The following is a 27534-nucleotide window of genomic DNA, read 5'->3' on the forward strand; positions in this document are numbered from 1 at the left end:
ATATTTTATGTATGGAACATACAATTACAAATGGTAGGATCCCCACATAACAGACATCCAGTCAGTTACAATGTGACCTCACGATGACACACCGTGAATAGTAACACTATAAAGTTCAAACATTATAAGGTTTTCATTGTACATATTTAAACAAAACATAATTTATGGTATGTCATATACTTAATGCAGCATTCACCATCTCTTTTATTTATCTGAGAGGATTTTACTTGTTTTACAATACCAATAATTATTACCCAACTTGTTTTACAATATCAATAATATTACCCCACTTGTTTTATAATGCATATACTTATTACTCCACTTGTTTTACTATCCCAATAATTATTACGCCACCTACTTATTTTCCTATCAGTTATTACCCCATCTTTATTTTACTGTTTTAATAAATATTAGGTTGTCAATAGCTTATTATTACCTCCACTTGTTTCACCTTGTCTATAATTATTGATCCATGTCATTTACTTTGCTGTCTGTTATTAAGCCAATTTGTTTTACTTTGCCAATCATTATTTTCCCACTTGTTATACTGTGTTATCAGATATTAACTCACTTATTTTACTGTGCCAATAAGTATTATACTACTTGTTTGACTTTCCTATCAATTATTATCCCCACTTGTTCTACCATGCCAATAATTATTACACTACTTGTTTGACTTTCCTATCAATTATTATCCCACTTGTTCTACCATGCCAATAAGTATTATACTACTTGTTTGACTTTCCTATAAATTATTATCCCCACTTGTTCTACCATGCCAATAAGTATTATACTACTTGTTTGACTTTCCTATCAATTATTATCCCACTTGTTCTACCATGCCAATAATTATTACACTACTTGTTTGACTTTCCTATCAATTATTATCCCCACTTGTTCTACCATGCCAATAAGTATTATACTACTTGTTTGACTTTCCTATCAATTATTATCCCACTTGTTCTACCATGCCAATAATTATTACACTACTTGTTTGACTTTCCTATCAATTATTATCCCACTTGTTTTACCATGCCAATAATTATTACACTACTTGTTTGACTTTCCTATCAATTATTATCCCCACTTGTTCTACCATGCCAATAAGTATTATACTACTTGTTTGACTTTCCTATCAATTATTATCCCCACTTGTTCTACCATGCCAATAAGTATTATACTACTTGTTTGACTTTCCTATCAATTATTATCCCACTTGTTTTACCATGCCAATAATTATTACACTACTTGTTTGACTTTCCTATCAATTATTATCCCCACTTGTTCTACCATGCCAATAAGTATTATACTACTTGTTTGACTTTCCTATCAATTATTATCCCACTTGTTCTACCATGCCAATAATTATTACACTACTTGTTTGACTTTCCTATCAATTATTATCCCACTTGTTCTACCATGCCAATAATTATTACACTACTTGTTTGACTTTCCTATCAATCATTATCCCACTTGTTCTACCATGCCAATAATTATTACACTACTTGTTTGACTTTCCTATCAATTATTATCCCACTTGTTCTACCATGCCAATAATTATTACACTACTTGTTTGACCTTCCTATCAATTATTATCCCACTTGTTCTACCATGCCAATAATTATTATCCCACTACTGTTTCTTCGCAATCAAGTATTAACCGATTTTTTTACTTTGTCAATTATTATTACTCCACATGTCTATCTTTCTATCAATAATTCCATCACTTGTTTTTCTTTGCCATAATTTATTATCCAACTTGTTTTACTCTGCATCAATTATTACCCCACTTGTTTAAGTTTGCCATTAAACATTTTCCCCCATTTGTCGTACCATCAGTTCTCATTCCTCTGGTCTTTCTTTGCCATTAATTCTTACCCTATCTGTTGTATTGTGTTTGAATCCCTTAGTTTGACTTTCCCATCAATTATTACCCCACTCCTTTACCTGAATATATAGCTTATTTTGATTTGGTTTTGTCACTTGTGGCTACTGGCGAAAATCGTAGCAAATTGCAAACTAAACCTAGAGTATATTCATACATTTTGTGCTCAATTATATCCTCTTCTGGAGAAATTAATTACGAAAAATAAAAGATAATTTTGAGAGTCCTGAACAGTTCTTTCAGGAATTTTGTTGTTTTGTTGCCTAGGTTTTCTATTAATATGTATTTGCATGCCTAGATTGTTTGCTGACAGCCCTTTACATGTCCACATAATCAACAAACATGTATTTACATGTCCACTTTGTTTACTAACAAGCTGTACATGCCCACTTTGTCTATTAACAAGCTGTATATGCCCACTTTGTCTACTAACAAGCTGTACATGCCCACTTTGTCTACTAACAAGCTGTACATGCCCACTTTGTCTATTAACAAGCTGTACATTCCCACTTTGTCTACTAACAAGCTGTAAATGCCCACTTTGTCTACTGACAAGCTGTACATGCCCACTTTGTCTAAGCTGTACATGTCCATTTTGTCTACTAACAAGCTGTACATGCCCCCTTTGTCTATTAACAACATGTACATCCCCACTTTGTCTACTAACAAGCTGTACATGCCCACTTTGTCTATTAACAACATGTACATTCCCACTTTGTCTACTAACAAGCTGTACATGACTACCTTTTATACTAACACGTTTTTGTATGGCCACGTTGTCTGCTAGCATGTTTTTGTATCTTCACATTTTCTTCATATTTGAAGACAATTGGCATTGGCATGACCTTCGTACGACCATTGGCTAGTAACATGCTTTTCCTTGACCATAGTATATATTAACGTGCCTTCACATGCCTGTGCATGCCCATATTGTCTAATAATATGCCTGTGCATGCCCATATTGTCTAATAACATGCCTGTTCATGCCCATATTGTCTAATAATATGCCTTTGCATGCCCATATTGTCTAATAATATGCCTTTGCATGACCACATTGTCTAATAATATGCCTTTGCATGCCCATATTGTCTAATAATATGCCTGTGCATGCCCATATTGTCTAATAATATGCCTTTGCATGACCACATTGTCTAATAACATCGTTCTGATACCCACATTGTTTATTAACATGTCCGCACATGCCCACTTATCTATGCATGTCCACAGTGTCTAGTAAGATGCCAGTGCATGCACATATTGTCTATTAACATGCCTTTGTGTGACCACAGTGTATACTAACCTATGTTGGCATGCCCACATTGTCTACTAACATGTCCTTGCTGACCGTCTTAGCTATTAATTTGATTACATATGAGCTGATTGTTCAATAACATGCCTTTGCATGCCCACAGTGTCTTTTGATGGGCCTTGGAATCCCACATTGCCTACTGACATACTTTTGCATGCTCGCATTGTCTACTAACATGACTATGCATGCTTACATTGTCTACCACTATGGTTTTGCATGCCAACATTCTCTAATAACATGACTTTGTAGCTCACTGTGCTTACTTATATGTCTTTGGATGCACACATTGTCTACTAACATAGTTTTTCATGAACAATGGGTCTACTAAGATGTTTTTCATGCTCACATACACTGATAACACGAATTTACATTCCGCAGTGCCTACTAACATGCTATTGCATGCTCACATTGTTTTATAACATTAATTTGCATGCCCACTGTGCCTACTTCCATGCATTCGCATGCCCACTGTGCATAATAACATGCATTTGCATGCACACATCATCTACTAACATGCCTTAATATGCCCTCGGTTTCAACCAATGTCTTCATTCCTATGAACGAAATAAAGGTGAATTATATTATATTAGACCCTATTATTGACGAATCACACTCATCAATTATGCCTGTGTCTGAAGTAGACGATGCTTTCCTGTCAGTTTCCCATTACCGATACAATCACAAATCATTCAAGATAAGAATATAATACTCTTAAACTGGAGTGGTCAAGTTTGCATCATTGTATTAATATCCGTCAGGGAAAACATTAGCACACTTTAAGGATCTCTTTGTTGAATAATGTACCACATAACCTTTACACGTCGAAAATTCTTCAGTACAAAATTTGTGTTTGAGTTAAACACGCTTTGTTTACGCTTTCGATGTAAAACGCACAATATTTTACATTGCTATCAAGTGAGTCTTTAAATAGATCTCAAGTATACGAATGAATGATGCCAATGCTATTGATATTTATAATTTTCTATAATTATTTTATTTTAACCTTGATTACTTTCGAAGGAATCCGGAATCCGGAATGCCTGTGTAAATGAGAATTAATTATTGTGTCGTCATGCGAGTGTGTCGGCTGCACACGAGTGCATATAACACCGATTAAGTGGCATCATTTGGTGATCTTTGCTTAGTAGTGATGGAATATGGGCTCGTGTATGCAGGAAAGGCGATGGGTGCCGTTTACCCACGGACCTGCCTGGGTTCGAATCTCCGTAGAGTACGTATTAAACATTCTCTAGAAAAAGAATTACAGTATAACATCAATTGATGACCGCCAGCGTCTCCGACACATGCATATACATACATGCCAGCAATTATCTAAACAACCCCACGTGTTCATATGAAAAGTGCTATGCATATTTGATCTGCACTGTTTGCTCCATCATTGTCCGGAATTTAATGTTAGGCGTTTGGGGCTGCCTGAAGTATATCACTTTTAAAGTTACTTAATGATTTGTGAGTTCATGACCTAGGTTGATCAAATGCAATTTGTATAGTCCACCTGACTTTTAATGACTATTTGCTTGATTCAATACCTGGTTTTGTTTACCAGTTTGTGTCATTTTCCATTCACATGACTGACGGGCTTTTGTTTCTTCCACATAACGCTATTGTGGCATAGGTGAAGTGCGAATCTTCACACTATTCATTCCTAATTTAGTATCATTCCGTATAATCACTTTATTTGTGTTCAGGTATACCTTGAAAGCAATCATTTATTTTAGGTATTCATTGATGATTAAAAAGCGTTCATTGAATTCTCATTAAACATAACTAGGAAGTTTTTAGGGCACCTTCATAAACATTCGGCATGATTCCGTTGTGATGCACCAAGACTGCTCATCAAGACAATTGATATTAAAATTGATCCAGAAGACCTCTCAAAATCATTCGGAGCTCTACGTTCTAAATTTTAGATAAACGTTAAGGATTGTTTGGTTCATATTTCAAACTTTGCAAGTTCCTTAAAATGTTTACTTTGTATTCTGGGTAATAATATTCTACTAACTTGATGGTTTTGCAATTTTTGTGTACTAAGGTTTATACCATAGATTCTTAACAAAGGTAATATAACGGGTGCGAGTTAATGTATTCATGTTGGGACATTTGCTCAGTTTGCAAGTCAGTGTTTACATTTTGATGTCAATCAATAAACAAGAACCAGTTGTGCACGTGGAAAATGATCTCATGTATGATCTATCAATATTTATTCAGATGGTTGCTGGTGACCATTGAGCCGCTGTGACAATTAATTTACTCCTAAATTGTTAAATATTATCTTGCAAGTAGTTTCGTCATTATATCGATTTAAGTTGAAAGGCAGCATGCTTTGCTACTCCACTCTAGGTACTAATTTGCAAAGGAAACTGTCCTTCAATACTACTTGGTAGTTGCGCACATCTGGTAAAGTTCGCGAAACAGCGCCTAAATGTGTCTCCAAACCATATCAGTGATAGCAATCAGTCTTCTATAATTAGTGAAGGAGGTAAATCACGAACTGATAACGTCAGTGCTGACACCTCATTTCTACCAGCAGAAGAACCAACAGTGCGACCATTTGCTTCAATGGCGTTGCATTTATGTTTTAATAAGAATGTATATTTGTTCCCAAGCATAACTTGGCAAACAAGTAAAGCCAATATATGTTCTGAAGTGTATTATAAAAAAGATTCTAATGAGGTATCAAGTAGTTATGTTCTACGCTCTGTGAATCCACCATTAAAATTTGTATTAGCGTCTACTGTTACGGTTTGTACATCTGCAACAGCGTTATATGCATGATTTTGAAGATGCCTAATTATTTTGCGAATCCACATTATCATATATATCCGTAATAACCATCAAAACTGGACAAGCTGATATTGCATAATAATCACTTCACCAAGAGAGTCCAATACTAATTGTTACATCGATTTAAAGACTGCCTTTCCGTCTATTGATAAGTTGTGCTGCTGAACAATTACATTGTTAACAAATTCAACTGTAGTATTTGAGGGATGATTGTCATAGGCAGATTTGCCAAATGTTAGTTTCCTTCAATTTCCTAGAATGCCTGCGTGGCAGAAAGATCTCAGGCCTGTCTTCCGCTTGTAGATCTATCTATGTTGATTATGAATACTAGCAGTAGTAAATAATACTACGACATTTATTTACCGTGATACGCTAATACAAGAGAACCTCGATTCAATGCAGTAACTGATGTATTTATGTGGGGATTTCTATGAACAAATACTAAATGAGCTCTATCAGACCGATATTGTATTAGTTCCAATTGATCATATACTAGTTCGACCAAGTCAAATGCTCACATAAACAATAATCGCGATCAGGTTTTGATGTTGCATACAGACAAGCCATTAAGGATAAAAGAGCAAACAAACATCACCAATTCGCTCAAACGCATATGTTGATTGATTGACTGATTGTATTTTTACTGGCATTAGCACTGTTAGGATATTTAGCGCCATAAAATAAAGGTTATTTGTGGGATTATTAAAAGAGATCAAAGGTTTCTTATCAACAAGCGATAGAAATATTAAACAGTTAAAAGCAAAACGATGAGATTGAAAGGGTAATATATAAAGCTTCCCGATTAACATGGAATGTAAATGGTATACTTAGTAGAGACAGAGGAAATGGTATTGAAAGTAAGAGACGGCATATACGTTACATAAAACTACTCAAGGTGATAGCATAAAAATTACAGCTTAGAATAAACGTTTATTTCTTTCAGGAAATTTAGAATACAAGGGACGTTTATTGTATCAAAAGGTTCCTTCATGTCATGCACATTGTAGTGCTGATTGCGTGTTGGTTGGAGGTCGAAACACTCCATAATAAATTGATTAACAGTGAATGATTCATTGCAAGAAACGCAGTCTGGAAGTTCTTCGCCTTTTAGCATGTGGGAGTAGGTTAAATAAATATAACCGATTCAAATTCTTGCAATGACTACCTCCTCCATACGGATGGTTCTGTAGGAAGGAGTCCGTTCTCCTAGGGTTGGCCTGATTGCGTAAAGTTTGTTATTCACTGCATCATTCCATGAAGCCTGCTACTTCTGACGTAAAGACTCTTTGATACTAGGCTTAAAATCAGTATACGGTATTTTAAAATCAGATGGTTCTTGGGATAGGGCCATTTTAGCAGGAATACCTGCCTGCTTTTTCATTAACTTAAATACCAATATGGTTAGGTAACAACAGTATACTATATTGTAGGAAATACTCAGCTCAGTATTGCGTTGTTTACGATTCAGCTTAAAAGTCATATTTAAAGATGCTTGGTCCAATTCGTCACGTCATATTGAGAGCCACTTTGGAATGGAGACATTAAATTGTTAGTTTCCAAGTACCATACAAGGAGAGAATTGATCATTTCTTCTATTGTTTTGCATACAAAATTCGTCAGAGTAATAAGTCGATAGTTGGAAGGATCTGCGCTATATTTACCTGGTTTGGAAACTGGTGTTACTGTTGCTTCTTTAAAATATTTTGGTACATTACCACTACTCCATAAATCATTGAAGATTTCAAAACTATTATTTATGGCTATGGTAGGTGTTTCCAAACTGGTATCGTCAGGTCCAGCAGATATATCATGGGCCTTACTAAAAGATTCCATAAGCTCCAACATTGAAAACGGTCGATCATAACTTTCTGAGTTATTCGATGTGATTTTCAACTGTGTCTTTTCTTTATTAGTTTTTAATCTTTGGAAGGCTTCTGAATATTTAGACGATGAGACTATTTAGAGAAACTATCAGCAAGTGTATTAATTACGGCATGTTTGGAATTTAAATTCTTATTGTTTAGTTTCAGATGTCGGAATAAAATGTATTTTCCCTTTCCATTTATTTTGCGGATCATGTCGTAAACTTTCTGTATAGAAGAAGGACAGTTTAAAGTTAGTTGAAACATATTTTTTCCATGTTGCTCTTTAACTTTCTGTAATCTTGCGGAAACATTTGACCCAAAGGATACAGTACTTAGTTAAAGTTTCGTACGTTGGACAATTATTAAATGTTTTCAGTGCTTCTCGGCGTTGTCTAATGGCTTCTTTACATTCTTTTGTTGTTTTGGGGTTCTTTTACACTCGGCGAGGTCTTAGGAATGGATTCCTCTGCAATCTCGATTACGACAGACGTAAAGTATAAATTACGGTTAGTGTCCTTTAAACTTGTATCACTGTTAAACCTAGCTGTACAAAGTGCTTCAAACTTGGCCCAGTCGGACTTCTTTAAATTCCATTGTAGAATTGCTTCATCGATTGAAACATTGGCGTTCTTAGAATTATTGGAATGTGGTCATCGGCGACCTTCCAATTATATTCCAAAAGTAGCGAAGGAGACAAAAATTGTCAAATCGATACACATGCATGTATCCGTTCCTGAGTGTAAACATGTCGGTGATTTGATGTTTTATAGAGACAAGTCGTGATTAGAAATGATATATTCAACCTTTTTCGCTGTCGCGTATGTAGTGTGATCCCCATAAAGTGTTATAGGCATTACAATCCCCAAGTAGAACAAATGGGGCTGGCGGTTGTTTAACAAGGCTGTCTAATTCATTTGGTAGTAAGTTAGTGGTTGGTGGTACGTAAATAGAACAAAAGAAAATCACTCGATGTTGTATGATGCTTACAGAAATGGCTTGTACGTTTGTGTGTAAGGGAATGGCGCTACGAGGAGCCCTACTGTTTACAATAACGGAATATCCTCCTGATGCCCTATCACCAGTTTTGGAGTAGGTGTTACAAAAGAAGTAGTTTTTAAGCGTGATGTTATCTGTGTTTTTGTTTCTTTTAAAAATGCTTCCTGCTGGCATTGCACTGCAGTAGCATGTTCGCTAAATGGCAGAAGAATCACATTGAAGTTGGTTTAAGTCCTGTGCAATCGCATTGTATGATCGTCTTCATCATTTCGATTCATTTTAAATCGGAGCGGATGTAACTAGGCGAGACCTTTCGCGGATAAATATATGGATTTATTTGTATGGAGAAAGAACGGGATTAAATATTTTGGTTGTAGGTTTCGAGTCACCTTGACTACATGGTGCAGTTTCTTCTGCATCAATATAGGCAAAGTCTCAAAACCTGTTGCGCAGCTTTATTTGGTCATCGAACCCCTTTTGCTGCCTATCTGTTTACGATCATTTTTATTTTTGGCGATTTTGGCGATGGAGTGTTGTTGAATGTTGTTTACGTCGATATTAAGTTTTTCGGCGTTTTATAATGCGTGATGTTTGAAGTGGATAGGGATTTAGGTGGGATTGTTGGCCGTCTTTCGTTGCTTTTGTTATTGTTTTTCACTTCATTTGTAAAGGCCAGGCCGGGTTGGGAAGTTCTAGAATGTATAAGCTTTCTGGCTTCTGGATAGGGTATTTCAGAGGTTTACTTAACCCTCTGTATTTCCTTCTCCTGTTTACATGTGTCACAATCCTTTTAATTAGCATTGTGCTCCTTTCCACAATTGACGCAATGCGAAGTGGCTCTGTACTCTATATATATGGTTGAGCCCATAACTAGGCATAACTTACAATACGGCGTAAAAGATCACCCACACATTGGACACTGATACCAAGGCTCTTTAATTTTTAGACTTTTTTGATGAAAATTGTTCTTTGCGTCATTTTTGTGACATTTCTTTCAAATGCTATGAAAGAATGTTGTGTATAATATATAAAGTTTAGCTCAGAGGTAATGCGCATGCCTGATGAGTAACGCAAAAATCCGTTTGCATAATCTATTATGAGAACTGTTCCAACAATATTGTCTGCTATCTTCTGGCTTGTCTGACATTTTTAGTTTGTTAATGGCGATACAGAAATAGCAAGTATTTGGATATGTATATCAAATCTAATGCCTCTGTAAGATTTGGTGAGGACACCGACTACGGCTTGAATCAAGGAGATTATATAATGAGGTATGCTATACTTTTTCATTCCTGATACAAATTTGTTTACTGCAATCCTGACATTTGTGAACAATAAACCTTCGATTAAAGTGATAATATTGTCTTCATTTCATTGGCTTTTTAAAATATTAGACGATTGCATATATTGGAGTCATATTAAGACATATCTTCAAAGATTCTTCATGTTTCATATCAATATATGTAGACTCTCCGAAGCAATACTGCAAAAAAAATTTGCAGATTCTTTAGATAATTTAGAAAATTTAAATGTTATTTAATATCATGCATACTTATGTAGATGTTTCAGTTTGTTTTATTTATATGGATTTTTTATTTACTGCACTGAAACACTTGAAGTGATATTATGCAGAAGAAGTTGAGTAAAGCACCTCGTCAAAGGATACAACAATTTAGCTATTCCATTTGATCTGATTGTGGGATTCAAACCCACATCATTAAATTTATATACATTATTGATTTGATCTGATTGTGGGATTCAAACCGCATCATTATGTTTATATACATTATTGATTTGATCTGATTGTGGGATTCAAACCCACATCATTAAATTTATATACATTATTGATTTGATCTGATTGTGGGATTCAAACCGCATCATTATGTTTATATACATTATTGATTTGATCTGAGTGTGGGATTCAAACCGCATCATTAAGTTTATATACATTATTGATTTGATCTGACTGTGGGATTCGAACCCGCATCATTAAGTTTATATACATTGTTGATTTGATCTGATTGTGGGATTCAAACGCGCATTATTAAGTTTATATACATTATTGATTTGATCTGGCTGTGGGATTCGAACCCGCGTCATTAAGTTTATATACATTATTGAACTCTTACTTTCAGATGCATCTCTAAAAGTGCATATTCTTATGGCACAAGTATACAACTCACTGCTGTCTCTTTGAAACTACATATACTAAGAATATTTCAGTTTCTTTTATGTCTTTATATATTTGTTTTAGAAAAATCAGCAGATGTGTATTCTAGATGCAGTGAAACTTTCAATTCCTGCATTTCACTGTTATGGTCACAAGATGTCATTTCAGGTTTGCATACTTTCCAATAATTTCAATTTCTAAAGCATATTATATTTTGATAAATGAATAAATTGATGTATACAACTCTGTATTCTAATACCCCAAACTTCTTAACTGAACAATATTTGCATTATTCTTTATTTACAGAACGAGATAGCAACGTATATCTTAAAGTATTCAACTTTTGTAAGAGAATAAAGTAGTGATAGCATCTTTTTGTGGTTCCTCTGATTTATGGAGACTTTTGAATTTTAGATCAGTCTGATCAATCTTCATGAAACCAAGTTATTATTTTGATCACTATAAATATGTACAACTTAAAGGGCCAATTTCTTCAACATTAATGTCTGCTTTTTCTTGTAGTTATCATATTAATTAGCTGTTTTCATGAGCTCTATATATATCTTGTTACAGGTAAAGCACTCTCAGACAAAGTTCACATAGCAGAAAACTTGAGACGAAAAAGCTCCCAGATGTTACAGGAAACACTTGGAACAATATCAGGTAATATTACCTATAGTTTGTACGTTGATGGTTTACCGCCCAGAAGGAAAAATTGTATAGTTATCACTTGTTTTATAACATCTTGACTTTTAAAATATTGGTTATATTTTTTACAAATAATTTTGAATAGGTCACTCATCAAATAGTTTCTTCATATTTTGTTTCTTCAATATTTGAACATTCTTATAGTCAAATATGAATTCATTTTTTTTCATTATAGGAGTTTCTGCTAATGACGTCAGTGAGCAGCAACAGAGAAACAGCTGCATGCCACTACCAGCACCATTCTAAATTGGATCAAGGTATGCCCATTCAGTTGTCCTTAAGAATAGTTTTTATAGTATTTCCTCACAATAGCTAAGAAGGATCACCAGCCATTCAGTATTTTCACTTGTACAGTGTTAAAAAGGCAGGTCCTTTATAAACTATAATGGTTAGTGGGACGACCAATTACTGCTTCATGCTTTTATTTTTTTAATAGCAGTTTTAACAACGTTGCAGGACAGTCTAATTCCTTACTGTTATGCGTTTTAACATGCGCACTTATTGTTTTTCTTATATTATATCATTCTCCTGTTGTTAAAATAAGTAAAATGTGGTTTCATTTTATCCTAAAAATAATTTCCTGACCATTAAAAAGGTCCCTTGAGTATCTTCACAATCTACTCCAACTCGAATTATATGCTACACAGCTTATAATCACAATCCATTAAGATAATTTTCACGTTTCACGAACTGGTATATTTATATCATGATCAGAACAGAATTTTATTCATTCCAAATCAGTAGGGAACAAAAGTCGTATAGACTGTACTGTTGCATTTATGAATGAATACATGAACGAATAATGGCGACTAAAAGACCGTTGTGCACATAAATCCTCGGAGAATCGATGGGAGGGAATTAAATTATGCACATATTTACCGACGTATTTTGCAGTTGCTAAATCTTCATGTTTAGTACGTGACAAAGTTTGTACAGATTAAAACAAAATAAAATTTTCAGTCTTATTTACACAAGGATCTCATAGACTCTCATGTCACTTGTTTGCTACCTGCCTGCCAACTAAAATATCCAACAGAGGTCATGAACACTGCAATTTAGTTAAAACCTTCTTGTGGCTGACATTAACAGTTATTCTAAGATAAGAATTAGTTTCGAACATACGTTTTATATCTTTATACATAAGACGTGTTCACTGCAACTACTGAATGCCAGTCAGAATGAAATATGGTTTATTTTTCTTTGGTATAAATGCAATAAAATGAATGTATATAGACTGAGTTAGAGTAATACTCGTCCTCTTCAAATCACGTGAACAAAAGTATATTTCTCAGATTATAAACCTGGTTCTTATAATTGTTCCTATCCATTCGGGAAGTATTCACTGGAATATTTAAAGTATTTAATTTTTTGCATTTTGCTCTTTACACCGTGCTTGATGATACCCGCATATCTTTTTTAATAAAGCGAATATATGACCAACTAATAATATACAAACATTTTGTTGGTAAATGGTTTAACATGTAGTAAACACTTGTAATATTTCCAATTACCTCGTTCTATATCCTCTGCTTTAATAATAACCTTTCCTCGGTCGCGACATGCCTCCTTTTACTGTATTGCTAACAAAAATAGTTGTTTACAGATATATGCTTCATTTAATTTCTATTACCCTATGTGGAAATATAATGTGTGAAACGTTCAGGCTATAAACAGTAATATATGATGTCTTTGTTTATTTGAACTGTCAGTACAGCTTTTCTTTTCATGCGAACCAGGCACGATCTTTTATTTACCTGATTTAATTTAAATATGTGTTGGGATAATAGGCACCTATATACCCATGACCAAAGTTCAGTTTATTATTTGTGTCCGCTGCTTAAATCCAGTAAATTCATTAATAGTAGTATATGATGGTATTGGGTTTGAGCCGTTGCTTCCGGTGTTTTTGTGCTCTGTAAGCAATAACTTAAACGTTTGTATGCCTGGCATAAGAGTTGTATTCTTTTCCATAGCATGCAATTTGGCAGGTAGATTGTACGAAGCGTCTGAAATTTCTCTCTCTCTCTCTCTCTCTCTCTCAGCCATTGTTTAATTATATTGCGTGATACTTTCACGCCATAAACGCGTGGAAACGAAATAAAATTCCTTTCCACGGCATATTTATCCTTGTATGTCTTTTTCTACTTAATCCAAATGTTTAACCTGCAATCAAGTATGATTTTCTTCAAAGAGTTTAAATTTGTTTGCTAGTAGATAAACACGATTGCCTTCATAGAGAGCAAATATTCCCAACAATGCAATATTGCATTCCGTATGTATGTATGTATGTATGTATGTATGTATGCATGCATGCATGCATGTATGGATGGATGGATGGATATATGTATTCCGGATGGATGGATGGATGTATGGATGTGTGCATGGATGGATGAATGGAAGGATGGATGGATTCCGGATGAATGAATGAATGAATGAATGCACGCACCCACTCACGAACGTAAGTACGTATGTATGTAATCCATGTCCAGTTAAATAATGCCTCAGTAGTGAAATCGGATAAAAGGAGACTTTTTTAAAGTTTGATAAACCCTTTCGATCAAAGGTTATTTTTATAAAATGAAAAAGAGACGATGAGATGTGGAATTTTGATATGAGGTAAATTAAAGATAAATGAAAATTGCAGAATCTGTCAAATAAAATGCGATTTATTTTATTTAAACAGTATTGTTTGAGAAAGTTATATTTTTTTTAGATGTATCATCTATACCCTTCTTTAACGAGTCGACTTAAGGAAACTTGATTAGCTTGGAAGACGGAAGTTGATAAAACATTCTTACTCCACTCATTCAGTTCAGAAAGCAGTACTGCGTCGAAAATATGACGCATTTTCGGATCAGTCAAATGCTAGGTTGTCAGCGTATTACATAAGATCTATACATTTACATATTGCCTTTGCTACCACAGTAGCTTAGTAATATAGTGTATTTTACTATATATTCCACCTTCTTTCAATAATTGATAGGTAGTTATGTTATAGACAATCGAGTGTACTTTACTATGTATTCCCCCTTCCGTCATTAATGGCTTGGTAGTTACGTTTATAAACAATGGAATGCATTTTACTCCAGATCCTCCATTCCGATTCCCTCATAGGTACCATGTATAGTTACTGTTCCTAGCCTACCACATGGAACCACGGAATTCAACTGCTACGATCAGTATCATTTCCAGGGAACTATAAATCAGGTATGCGTCTTTAATTAAGGCAGCTCCCCTCCACCCTTGACATTTAAATAAAAATAAATTAAAACATTACACGTCAAATACGAGTGGAATATCATAAATGTAACCTAACGTAATACTTCAAACAATTTAAATCACGCAAATGTATAAATAGTTAAATGTTTAAATAATTAAATGTACAAATAATTAAATGTATAAATAATTTCAACTATTAGCAACAATATTCTGAACGATATTAATTATCATTGGTCACTTTTATGGATCGCCGATTAATAATAATAATAATAATAATAATAACAATAGCAGCATTAGTAGTGACGTTTTTATCAAACGCCTCCGCATATTCGTCTATGCGAATTTCTATTTTTTCCCTATATCGAATTTGTTCTATTCATTCATCGATTAATGTAGCTCATGGGAGAAACGATCTAACACAGATGAGTAAGGAAACTAATTAACGTTCGGGAATTATTATAAGCTAATTTGAGAAACGTTTAACGTTATATGAGAATGAGACATAAGGAGCGCAATATTGGGAAACAAAAGCATGTAGCATTGACGGAAAATAAAGTATTGCATAACGCCTAGAGTAAAACTACAACTTACTGGGCATAGTGGCATTGCGGTTAGGGAACAAATACATATTACTGAATAATAATAATAATAATAATAATAATAATAATAATAATAATATTATTATTATTATTATTATTATTATTATCATTATTGTTATTGCTAAAATTGTCGTTGTTTTGTTCTTATTGTTGTTGTTATTATTATGTATTATTATTAGTATTGCTTTCGTTGGTGCCATTATTATTATTGTTATTATTCTTATTATTATGTGATTGTTATTATTTTTTTTTCTTATGTTGCTGTAATTATTCTTCATATTTACATTATTATTGTTAGCATTATTATTATTTTATTGTTGTTGATATCGTCATTTTTATGAGTGTTATTGTTATTAATCTTATTATTTTCGTTATTATTAGTGTGATTTGTGTGACATGTGATTTGGACTTTTTTAACGTAGCTTTAACAATTTTTCAGTCATATCGCTACGATGTCTGCAGTGTGGCAGTTTATAGTGATGTCTAGCAATGGGGCATCATGCCGCAGACATGTAGCATGATGTCCCACACAGTCACATTATCCTGACACCAGGCCGACCAGTCGTAACACTAACCTCTTAATGCTGAGCGTCAAGCGAGGCAGCTGTTAATACCATTTTTGTAAGTCTCTGGTATGACTCGGCCGGGGATCGAACCCACGAGAGGACACTCCAGCTTCGCTTCACAGCGTCGACACAACACGGGAAGCAGCAGTTTACCGGTTATAAGTCACCTCTCGATTGGCATAGTGCCATACGCCAGGGGTTGCTTCTGACGGTGGGAGAGACCAACAGGTTTCGCTGGACAGCTACCGCCCGCCTCAGCCAATAAGGTTCCGTCCCGCCACAGTTCGCCTGCCTTGCTGGGTGCGTAAGGCTTAAGGTACGCGAGTACCTGACAAGCGGACTGCAACTACTACACCAAGAAATAACAAAACAAAACCAACAGTGTAACCTTCAATCCCCAAGCTAGGTACCTGGAATGTCCGGGCCATGCTGACTGGGCTTTCAGGTGATCTCCAGACAATCAGTGATGTTCGAATGACTTCAGTCATCAACGACGAACTTGCAAAACTAAAGGTCGACGTCGCCTCACTACAGGAGACACGACTACCAGATTCCGCGTTATCGGAGGAAAGAACTACACATTCTTCTGGCAAGGAAAGAGAGCAGACGAAACCAGGTTTGGAATTGGATTCGCTGTCAGGAACACTCTGTTGGGGATACTAGAACCCTGCGAACAAGGAAATGGAAGACTGCTATCCCTCAGCCTCCACACCACAAACGGGCCTGTCAACCTGATCAGCGTTTACGCTCACACACTAAGATCCTCCACAGATACCAAGGATGAGTTTTATGATGAGTTAAACTCGCTCATCGACAAAATTCCCAAGGAAGAGAACTTGATTTTGCTGCTCGACTTCAATGCTAGGGTAGTTGCCGACCATGACTCTTGGCCCTCCTGTCTTGGCAAGTTTGGTGTTGGGAAGATGAATGAGAATGGGCAGCGCCTTATAGAGATGTGCTCGTACCCCGACCTCAGCATCACCAATTCATTCTTTCAGACAAAATCACAGCACAAAGTGTCTTGGAGTCATCCCCGGTCCAAACACTGGCACTAGCTGGACTTGATCATTACAGGACGGTCAGCCATGAAGGGTGTGCTTCTTGCCTGTACCTTCCACAGTGCTGACTGCGACACCGGCCACTCACTGGTGTGCTGAAAAATGAAGATTCAGCCGAAGAAGATCCACCGCTCAAGGCAAGAGGGTAAACCACGCATTGATGTAAGCAAAACATCATATTCAGACAAGACTGAGGAATTCACCTATGCTCTTTCCAAGACGTTTTATTCACAACCCCCGACGGCAGGATCAAATAAAGATCGGATCACATCAGCGAGACTGTGTACAGCACAGCCACACGGATCATTGGTAAGAAGCAACCAAAGAGCAATTACTGGTTTGATGCTAACTCTGCCACACTCATGCCAGCCATACAAGAGCGTCGCAGTGCTCACCTACAATACAAGCGATCCCTCTGCTAGAAGACACTACAGGCATACAGGTCTAACAGAAGCAAAGTTCAGAGATTAGCACGGCGGTGTGCCAATGAATACTGGCTTCAGCTCTGTCAGAACATCCAGTCAGCAGCAAATATCGGAAACATCAGAGGCATGAACGATGGCATAAAGAAAGGAATGGGTCCCACGAAAAGAAAGTGACAGCACCACTAAAGTCTGACACAGGCGATACTATCCACAACAAGGGCAAGCAGATGGAGCGTTGCGTGGAATGATACTCTGAACTGTACTCCAAAGAGAACCACGTGACCATTGATTCACTCAACGCCATTGAGAACCTCCCTCTCATGTTCGAACTGTAAGAGAAACCTACTGTAGCCGAATTAGAGAAAACCGTAGAGAAACTGTCCTTGGGTAAAGCCCCAGGGAAGGATGGCATCGCAGCAGAACTCATCAAGTGCGGCTGTAGCGTGCTGCTCACACACCTGCACGACCTCCTCTGCCATTGCTGGGACGAGGATGCAGTGCCTCAGGACATGAGAGACGCTAACATCATAACCCTGTACAAGAACAAGGGCGACAGAAGCGATTGAAACAACTACAGGGGCAACTCACTTCTCAGCATTGTGGGTAAAGTTTTCGCACGCGTCATCATGAACAGACTCCAGACGCTTGCTGACAGAGTGTACCCAGAGTCGCAGTGCGGGTTCCGCGCAGAGAGGTCTACAATCGACATGATCTTCTCCGTCAGGCAACTGCAGGAAAAATGCAGAGAACAACACAGACCCCTCTTCCTGCCCTTTATAGACCACACCAAGAAATTCGATCTGGTTAGCAGAGACGGACTCTTCACAATTGGTTGCTCTCCAAAGCTGCTAAGCGTGATCCACTTATCCCACGATGACATGAAAGGCACAGTGCAGCACGATGGCTCAGCATCCGACCCCTTTGACATCCGCAGTGGAGTTAAACAGTGCTGCGTCCTGGACCCCACGCTCTTCGGCATCTTATTCGCAGTCCTGCTCAAGCACGCCTTTGGGACGTCCACAGAAGGGATTTACCTGCACACGCGATCAGACGGCGGACTGTTCAACCTGGAACGACTGAAGGCAAAGAGAAATGTGCGTGAAGTCACCATCAGGGACATGCTCTTCGTAGACGACGCTGCTCTAGCCACCCACACGGAAGCTGGGCTTCAGCGCCTGATGGACCGCTTTGCTAAAGCATGCGATGAGTTTGGGTTAACCATAAGCCTAAAGAAAACAAACGTGATGGCTCAGGACGTGGACCCCCCAAGCATCATCATCAGCAACTACGAACTTGAGGTGGTCAGTCAGTTCATGTACCTCGGCTCTACCATCAGCAACAACCTCTCGCTCGATGCTGAGCTCAATAAGCGGATCGGAAAGGCATCAACAACTCTCTCCAGGTTGTCGCAGAGAGTGTGGAATAACAACATACTGACCCTGAACAGTAAGATCACCGTGTACCGTGCATGCGTGCTAAGCACTCTCATGTACTACCAGTGAAACCTGGACTCTGTACGCCTCACAAGAGAAAAGACTGAGTGCCTTTCACATGCGATTCCTCCTACGCACACTCGGGATCACCTGGAGCGATCGAACAACGAACAACGAGGTGCTCGAGCGTGCCAATATTTCAGCATGGTCACACTCCTCCGCCAACGTCGCATCAGATGGCTGGGCCATGTACGTCGGATGGATGATGGACGGATCCTCAAAGACATTCTTTATTCGGAACTCGCCTCTGGCAAAAGGTCGATCGGACGGCCACATCTCCGCTTCTAGGATGTCTGCAAGCAAGACAGGAAAGCCCTTGACATCGATGTCAACACCTGAGAAGAGCTCGCTCTAGACAGATCAAGCTGGCGACATGCTCTGATCACTGATCTGAAAGCCGGAGAAGACAAGTTAAGCCATCTTTTCTCATTCAAGTCATTCGTCATTAAACATTGTGTTTGTATCACCATCAAAAGTGTTATGTTGTACATCCTATACCTCACCCGGTTATCTTGTTAGAAATGGTGTCAGAAGTAGGATCATCTTGAACTTAACGGAGCACTTAAATTATTGTTTCATTATTCTTGTATGATATTTTGTGTGTTACACACGGTCTTGACAAAACAGTGAGGTTAAGTAGACACATAACATTTTACTTTCTTTTTTTGTACACTATTCATATATTTGTTGCCTTCCTAGAAGGAAAATACAGTTTGTTGAAACCATGGTAAGTACGTATTTTCTGCATAATACTGCACTTTAAGTTGGTCATATCAGACTTTTAAAACGTTAGCAGTGAAATAATAAAAAAGCCGGGGAAACAGTTGGCTGCAAAGAGGAGTCCCTGAGAAGCTGTGCTCGTGAAGAACAGGCTCGGGAAAGGGATCAGAGGTTAAAGGAGAGGGAAATATAAACGGAGAAAGTATAGAGAGAAAGGGAAGCCGAAAAAGGAAAGGGGCTTTTAAAAAGGAGAAGATATTATCAAAATAGCAGGCCGAGAAGGAGACGATAGAATTTGAAAAACATGCCGAATAGCAAGGGATATAATGGGAAAGGGAATCAAAGAGGGCGAAGATAGACTTAGGGAAGAGGTAGAGAGAAGTGCTTAAAGAACTAGAGGATAGGAAGTTAGAAAAGGAAAAACAAGTTAGGTTAGAAGGTTTGGAGATGGACGATAGAAATAGTGAGATAAAGTATCAAAGACGTTCTGAGTTATTGCAAACTAAAAGAGGGGGAGAACATGATTTTAAACTGAGAGGTCCAAAATTTCTTAAATTTTAAGACGACAAAATATTAGATCGATAGTTATCTAAACAGGAGCAGCAGAGGGGGCGAATCCTACAAAGGTCTAGAGACCACCAAATGATAAAATAAGCCTTAAAAAAAAGCTAATCCTACAACAAAACGAGACTTCCAAATGCTAAAATAAGCCTTCAGAAAGGGGGGGGGGGGTTCTACAACAGCAACGAGACAAAAAAACGCGACCCCCCCCCCCAACTTGTTGTCGCCGCCCGGGGCTGCTCTCTTCGAGTTTCTTACGTTAACCATACAATGTATCAAGTCCGATACGGTATCGTGTCCGCGGGTCGTGTAAATTTATTGTTACAAATCCATGCGGGGTTCTTTGAGCGCGACTAAAGAAATTTTTGAATTTATTTATGTCCATATCACCGCTACACCATGTCTGATGAATGTTTCTCAGCGTGTGAACATCAACTCCATTAAACACCGCAAGAAGATTACAGTTGTCTCTAATTACTTTAGGAATTTGTGTATAACGCTGAGTAACATAAATCACATCAGTGTTTTTATGACGACCTCGTGAAAATATTCTTGCAGGATTTTTTTGCTTGTCCAGCATCACATCATCATACACTACTAGGTTATTTATTTCCCCGTTAAGGTCTTCCACGGACGGAGCTTCTTCAATATCAGTTATAAATTCAACAACATCCTCGCCGTCTTCACTCAGCGCTTTTGCACTCTCATTAAAATCTTTTATAACATCATAACAACGTTGATCATCCACAGACGGAGCTATCAAGTATAGTTTGTCCCATTTCATCCACTTCATTATCATGTTCAGTAGCAGTTGCGTTTTACCTGATCCTGACGGTCCTATGATGATCATTCTGATGGAATTTGGTAGCACGGAATTATGCTTGACTGGTTCTTTCCTTCGCGTCGCAGAAAAATCAGTGATCTCCATTTGTATATAAGGAATAATAATTATGGATTTATATTGTGTAAAGTGTAAGGCACGAACCCCTACAAACGACATAACAACCATTACAACAAAAAATAACAGACAAGCACTTTCTGGTAAGTGTGCGCGATGTGGCACAAAAAAATTTAGATTTCAAAAAAAAAGCATGACAAAGTCAGCGGAGGTGACATTGCAGCAACCCTCGGACGACTTCCAGGTACCCCTTGGGCTAAATATCCCGGAGAAAAGCATCTCCCAGGATACAATTACTGCGGTCCAGGGACACGACTAGATATCAGACTTGATGAACAATCTAAACCAAAACCGGGAGAGTATCCGATAAACGCTATCGACGCAGCGTGTCACATACATGATGTTGCTTATCGAAGTAAAGATCTACAAGACAGGCATATCGCGGATGTGAAATTAATTCATGCACTAAGCGCCATAAAAAATAAATCATTTAAGGAGTCACTCGCTAATTGGTTAGTAAGATCAGCGATGAAATCTAAATTAGCATTAGGCGCTGGATAATTAATAACAATGGAAGCATTTCCAATGCAAGCGATTTATTATTCCCCAATCGGATACTGGAGAGGTAACTCAGCAATTAATAAACTCGCCAACGCGGCATCAGTAACACGCGAGGTTGCCAAAAATTGGCTATCAAAACAAGCAATATGGCAAATCTACTTACCACCACCTCGACAAATCAATTTTGCACATTTTGATGTTAGTACCCCCAATGAAGTTCATCAGGCTGACATACTATTCCTGCCTCATGATACTGTCCGTAGAAAAACATACAAATACGCGCTAACAGTAGTTGATGTTGCTAGTAGATACAAAGAAGCAGAACCGTTAGCGACTAAAACAGCCGCTGAAGTTGCCTCTGCGTTTAAACGAATTTATCAGCGAGGACCTCTAAGCTGGCCCCGATTATTACAAGTTGATCCTGGCAAGGAATTTCAGGGCGCGGTATCATCACTGACAAAGCAGCATAACGTTACCATACGACGAGGACATACTGAAATTCATCGGGATCAGGCAATTGTTGAGCGATTTAATAGAACACTCGCTGAGAGATTATTCGGATACCAGTACGCGAGGGAATTCATTTACGATACGAGATCTCGTGAATGGGTTGCAAGACTGCCAAACGTGATAGCCGCACTGAATAATGAAATTACCAGAACAACAAACATGAGACCTGTAAATGCAATCACAAAAAAATATATACCCCGCGTCAGTGAACGCGGACAACAGCAACAAAATGTTTCAGCTCGGCCAAGGACGCTAGCGTCCCCACTGCTGGGTAATGTCACCGTTAGGTATTTATACGAACCCGGCGAACTCGAAGGAGGAAAAAAAAGGGCAACTGATCCTATATGGAGCGTTACAACACATAAGATATCTAGCATAACCAGATCAACTGGAAGAAACGCAATCTACAGATTAGATTCAACTGCTCCTCAGCGTGGATTTACACGCGAGCAACTTCAGGTGATTCCCACGGATACACAATTACCGCCTCGATCACTTAAATAACTGCAGCAGCACCTCTGCGTCGATTACACTCAAGACAGGTCAGCATTATATTTTCACGCGTATGACCGCGATTACTATCTATTCTATCTACGGTAAATTGCCTTGGATTATTTTTCGAATACTGCCACAGCAATAAACAATTACAACTCGCGCAGTGATTATTCTGCTGTTGTTGTAATTGTATAATAAATGCTTCGTCGAGATCAAACTCGTTACCATTTTTTTTGTCGCTCTGTTTGTAACCGGCTAATTTCTTTCTTATTGTATCATCAGCGATTGATCTGTTGATGCTGTCGTTGACAACATCATCTAATACAATTCTTCGTAACTGACCTATCCTTCTTACTCTTGACACGGCTAAATAAACTAAATTTGACCACTCGATGCGATCATCAACAATCCAAACTGTTGTATCTGAAATAGTTAGTCCCTGCGAACTGTGGATGGTCATAGCGTATCCTAGCGTCCACGGGGATTTGCTCATTTTCAGTGCCTGTTCGACAGCATCAACATCAACTGTGACAATATCATTTAATACTAAATTCTGTTTCTCCGGACCCGACGCAGTCCCGCGCCCTGGAATATCAACATCAATATTCTGCAATCGCGTATCAGCTGGTCTATAACACAACGGCACTGGCAACATGGAAAATTTCTTCTGATGTAACTGAAATAACCGCTGCTGAAGTGTGTCCCTGACTATCTTTCTACTTGCCACAATTAAATCACCTGGTTTCCACGTTTCCCAAAAGTCGCTCAGCGAAGTCTCTGGAATTATTTCACGCATTATCTCACACTGGACTTTATTGGTTTGTAGCCTGATCAGTGCCTTAAACTCTTTCAGCGTTTCATCGAGTGCTCTAACATCGTTAGTTATTTCCTCATAATAATCTACAAAAGTTTTCAGCCACTCGTGTGGAGATTCACCTGTAAATGGCGGTGGTTGACCATGATCGCCGCACATCACCACTGCGGTATTTTTCTTTAGCAACCAATCCAGAAACTGTTTTAATATATCTAACGGCACAGTGTCTATCTCATCCCAGATTATTTTCTCGGGAATATATTTCGTTCCCATTCGTTCAGGTGTCCACGTGCCGCCGCTGTATTTGAAAAAACTGTGATACGTGCACGCGTTAACATCCCGTTGTCTCATCTCCCTGGCAAGTCTGTGTGTGGGAGTCAGCACGACCAAGTCAGAACCGCGAAATAATTCAATCGCTCGAGTTGTTTTACCAGAACCACCGGGACCGTTCAGATAAACTGTTTTGTGTCTTGTAACAGGATCGTGCACCGGCGGCAACAACGACGTCGAAGACATTTCTGCGCTGCGATACTCATCCACGATTTCAACGTCAGCTGATTCACAATATCCGTGTAACATTTCATTCTTTATTCTCCACGAGCCCCACGATGGATCATCCGATATAACATTATTCAACACCGCTAAGTGTTTTTTATTAATATAAAATGAATCCGTTGCAACTCTTACTGCGTCAACGGGGAATCTATTAATCATCGACAACAAATTTATGGATACATAAGCTAGCATCGAAGATCTCAAATGTGTGTACTGAGATGATTCTCCGTCGATATAACTAAAAACAGTCCCTAGTTTTTCTCCGTTTGACAGAAACACATCTTCGCGTTTACAGAACATGTTGTTCGTGGCTGCATCAGCGACAACAAGATCCAATTCAGTCTTGTCCATGATTAATCGACTGTGATGTTGTTTATGATCATACGCTCCACCTTGAGTGAATTTTCCTATTATTTTTCGTCCTAGATCTTTTGCTGTGCTTGCATCATTTTTGATAATATCGTCGATAGAAGCTTCTGGATATTCTCGTGACCAATCTTCGATGACTTCTTGTGACGTAACCGGAGTTGGCAACCAAACTTCGGTTTGACGACAATAACATATAATCGCTTCGCTGACCGTCAGCGACAACAGTATTCGACTGTCAAGCATGTATCGCAATAACACTATCGGTGCCCATCGCTGTTCAACGAAATGTCTGCCAAACCAAACATAACACACAGGATGTAAATCCTTAGCGAATTTAAACGACGACACACAAGCAAATCCGGTCAAGTCAAAATCAGGCAATGGTCCGTTTACAGCAACTCTTGTCATCGAGTTTGTAACGTGGCCAAACCGTTTAAAATATTCGCTGCATTCTCCACGCCCAAGGAAACTTCCTGGATAACACGCCGTCATGTCCACGGATATCATACCGCGGTGATCATATCGAGTATTCCACAAACCGCCGTGTCCGTATTCGACACAGCTCTGTTGGATATCCCCAAGGAAACTTTTCGGAGTTGGTCTCCATGAATTTCGTTCCCGGGCTACATGCGCGGCAACACCCGGGACAGTAAAACAGTGTCGCAGTAACGTATCAGTGTCCGTCGCATGATATTTTTCTGCGAGTTTTTTCATTTCGTGCTGTAACGCCGCCGTTCTGTATATTTCCCCGTCGGGTCTCACAAACTGATTATATTCTCCATCTTCGCTCGAGAATAACCACACCGACACTGGATCGGTTTTACTTATCCGATGAATACAATCAAACATATTTCCCGAGTAATACTTCACAACACGGTCTCGCGGAAATATTCTAACCTGGTCAGTCCAAGCGTGACTGTTATGATCGATAATATTTATTGAAGCTCCATTGCGATTATATTTTGGCTCGTACAATACCGTACCGGTTAACGATGAAACCGTTATAGGAAATCTCAGCGAGCGTTCCAACGCGGCAACATCATTTATTGACGCTCCTGTATCCGCTACTCGTTTAGCCCATTCTGTTATTTTATTTTTTCTGATCTCGGTTAGACCATTTCCACGTGGTGCATTTTTAAAATGTTCCATTACTCGCTCAGCTACACAATTCATCCTTGACTCTGTCAACGGCGACACCCTCATCGGGGCGAGTTTATCGACACTTGGTTTCTTTATCGGATAAATTCCATAAACGACCGCGGTCACAGGATACGCTCTGGCATAATACGGTTTATCAATCCCAACAAGTACTCCCGGGTTTGAGTCTTTGCTCAACAAAATGGTTTTTCCGCGCGGATCAAGAACAGGGTCTAGTTTGTCTCTGATAATCCACTTTCGGGTTCCCTCGTCGTCGACTCCAACAATAAATTTTATCTGCACGAAATATCTTCTATCGTCGAGATACTCAATTATATTACGCGCGATTGTATCGTTGATGGTACCATCAATGATGAAACTCAAGGAGTTTTCACGGGAAACTCTTCGAGGAGAAATGCTTTGCATTTCCGGGATAATTTTATACGAAGACCACGTGTGTGCGGCACCATCACGACGAAACTCTTCTTTGGCATCCTTGATAACACGAATTACCGTTGCTAACTCTCTTCGTCGACGATCAGTGGTTAACCGGTCAAGATCGAATCGAGAACCTGCGGGTTTTATTCTGGATAGTCTTTCAAAACTCATTATTATAATTAAGACAAGTATTTAAATAGACAAATATATTATATATAATGAACGGAAACTCAAAGAGTTTCTCATGCAAGTGGATCAAACTAAATTCATCAGCGCCGTGTAACAGACGTTGCAGAGGCGAATACTGTGGACAACATGCTCAACAGGTCCGCGGTGGGAGTCTAGGACCGATACCGTGTATCAGATGCGGCATTGGAGTACGAGGAAAAACGCAATTATGTTCAGCGTGTGGTGGAAAACGCTATCGAGAACTAAAACGGTATTATGATAAAAAATATCCAGCCTCGAACACTCTCTCGGAGCGTGATTACATAAATAAGTTTTCAGACAAATTATGAATTAGACAAATGATTTGCTTATAGTATAATGAATCAAGAATTCGCCCCCGAACAAAAATTTGTTCCACATCCAACTATTCCAAATTATGAAGCGTCACACGATGGTACAGTCAGACACTGCCGGCGACGGAAACCAATCGGTGTTGTATCCAATACCGGTTATCTAAAATTCCATGCTGGAGGAAAAGATTATCTCTGTCATCGTTTCGTCTATGAATGTTTCCATGGATTGATCCCTAAGGGTCTTGTCGTTGACCACGTTGACGGGAATCCGACCAATAATGCCATAAACAATCTTCGGATGGTCACGCAACGCAAGAACTGCTTACTGGGTAACACAGGTCATTGTAAAACAGTTGGAAAACGGGCTGTTAAGTCTCGAAATACAGAGACGGGCCAAGAAATGATATTTCAATCAATGGCCGCAGCTGGCAAATATTTCGGTATTTGTCAACCTTCGGTACAACGAGTCGCAAATGGGATCTACAAAACAGCATTTTCAAAAAAGCTCAAACAATATATTTCATTTTCCTACATACAGCTTATCCTCGACGATAACTCGTAAACACTCTCATGCAATTTAAAAATATAAAAAATATAATAATATGAATCACGAAAACATAAATGTCATAATTGTTGAACTCGAAAAATTGCAACAGCGTGGTTTTAATATTTTACTAAACGCTGAAACAATTATGTCAGATTTTGAATCGTTGAATGAGCGCGCCGGCAAGAACAATCTCGCCGCGTGTTATAGGTTCATTAAAAATATACAGAATTACGTTTACGGGTCACTTGCGTCGATAACTGACGATCAGGTATCTGAATTCGTTCCACTGTGCGGCGCAGTTGAGAAGATC

The sequence above is a fragment of the Sinohyriopsis cumingii genome, unplaced genomic scaffold (assembly GCF_028554795.1).
Source record: "Sinohyriopsis cumingii isolate HCF-2022 unplaced genomic scaffold, ASM2855479v2 utg000131l, whole genome shotgun sequence".
In the NCBI taxonomy this organism is placed as follows: domain Eukaryota; kingdom Metazoa; phylum Mollusca; class Bivalvia; order Unionida; family Unionidae; genus Sinohyriopsis; species Sinohyriopsis cumingii.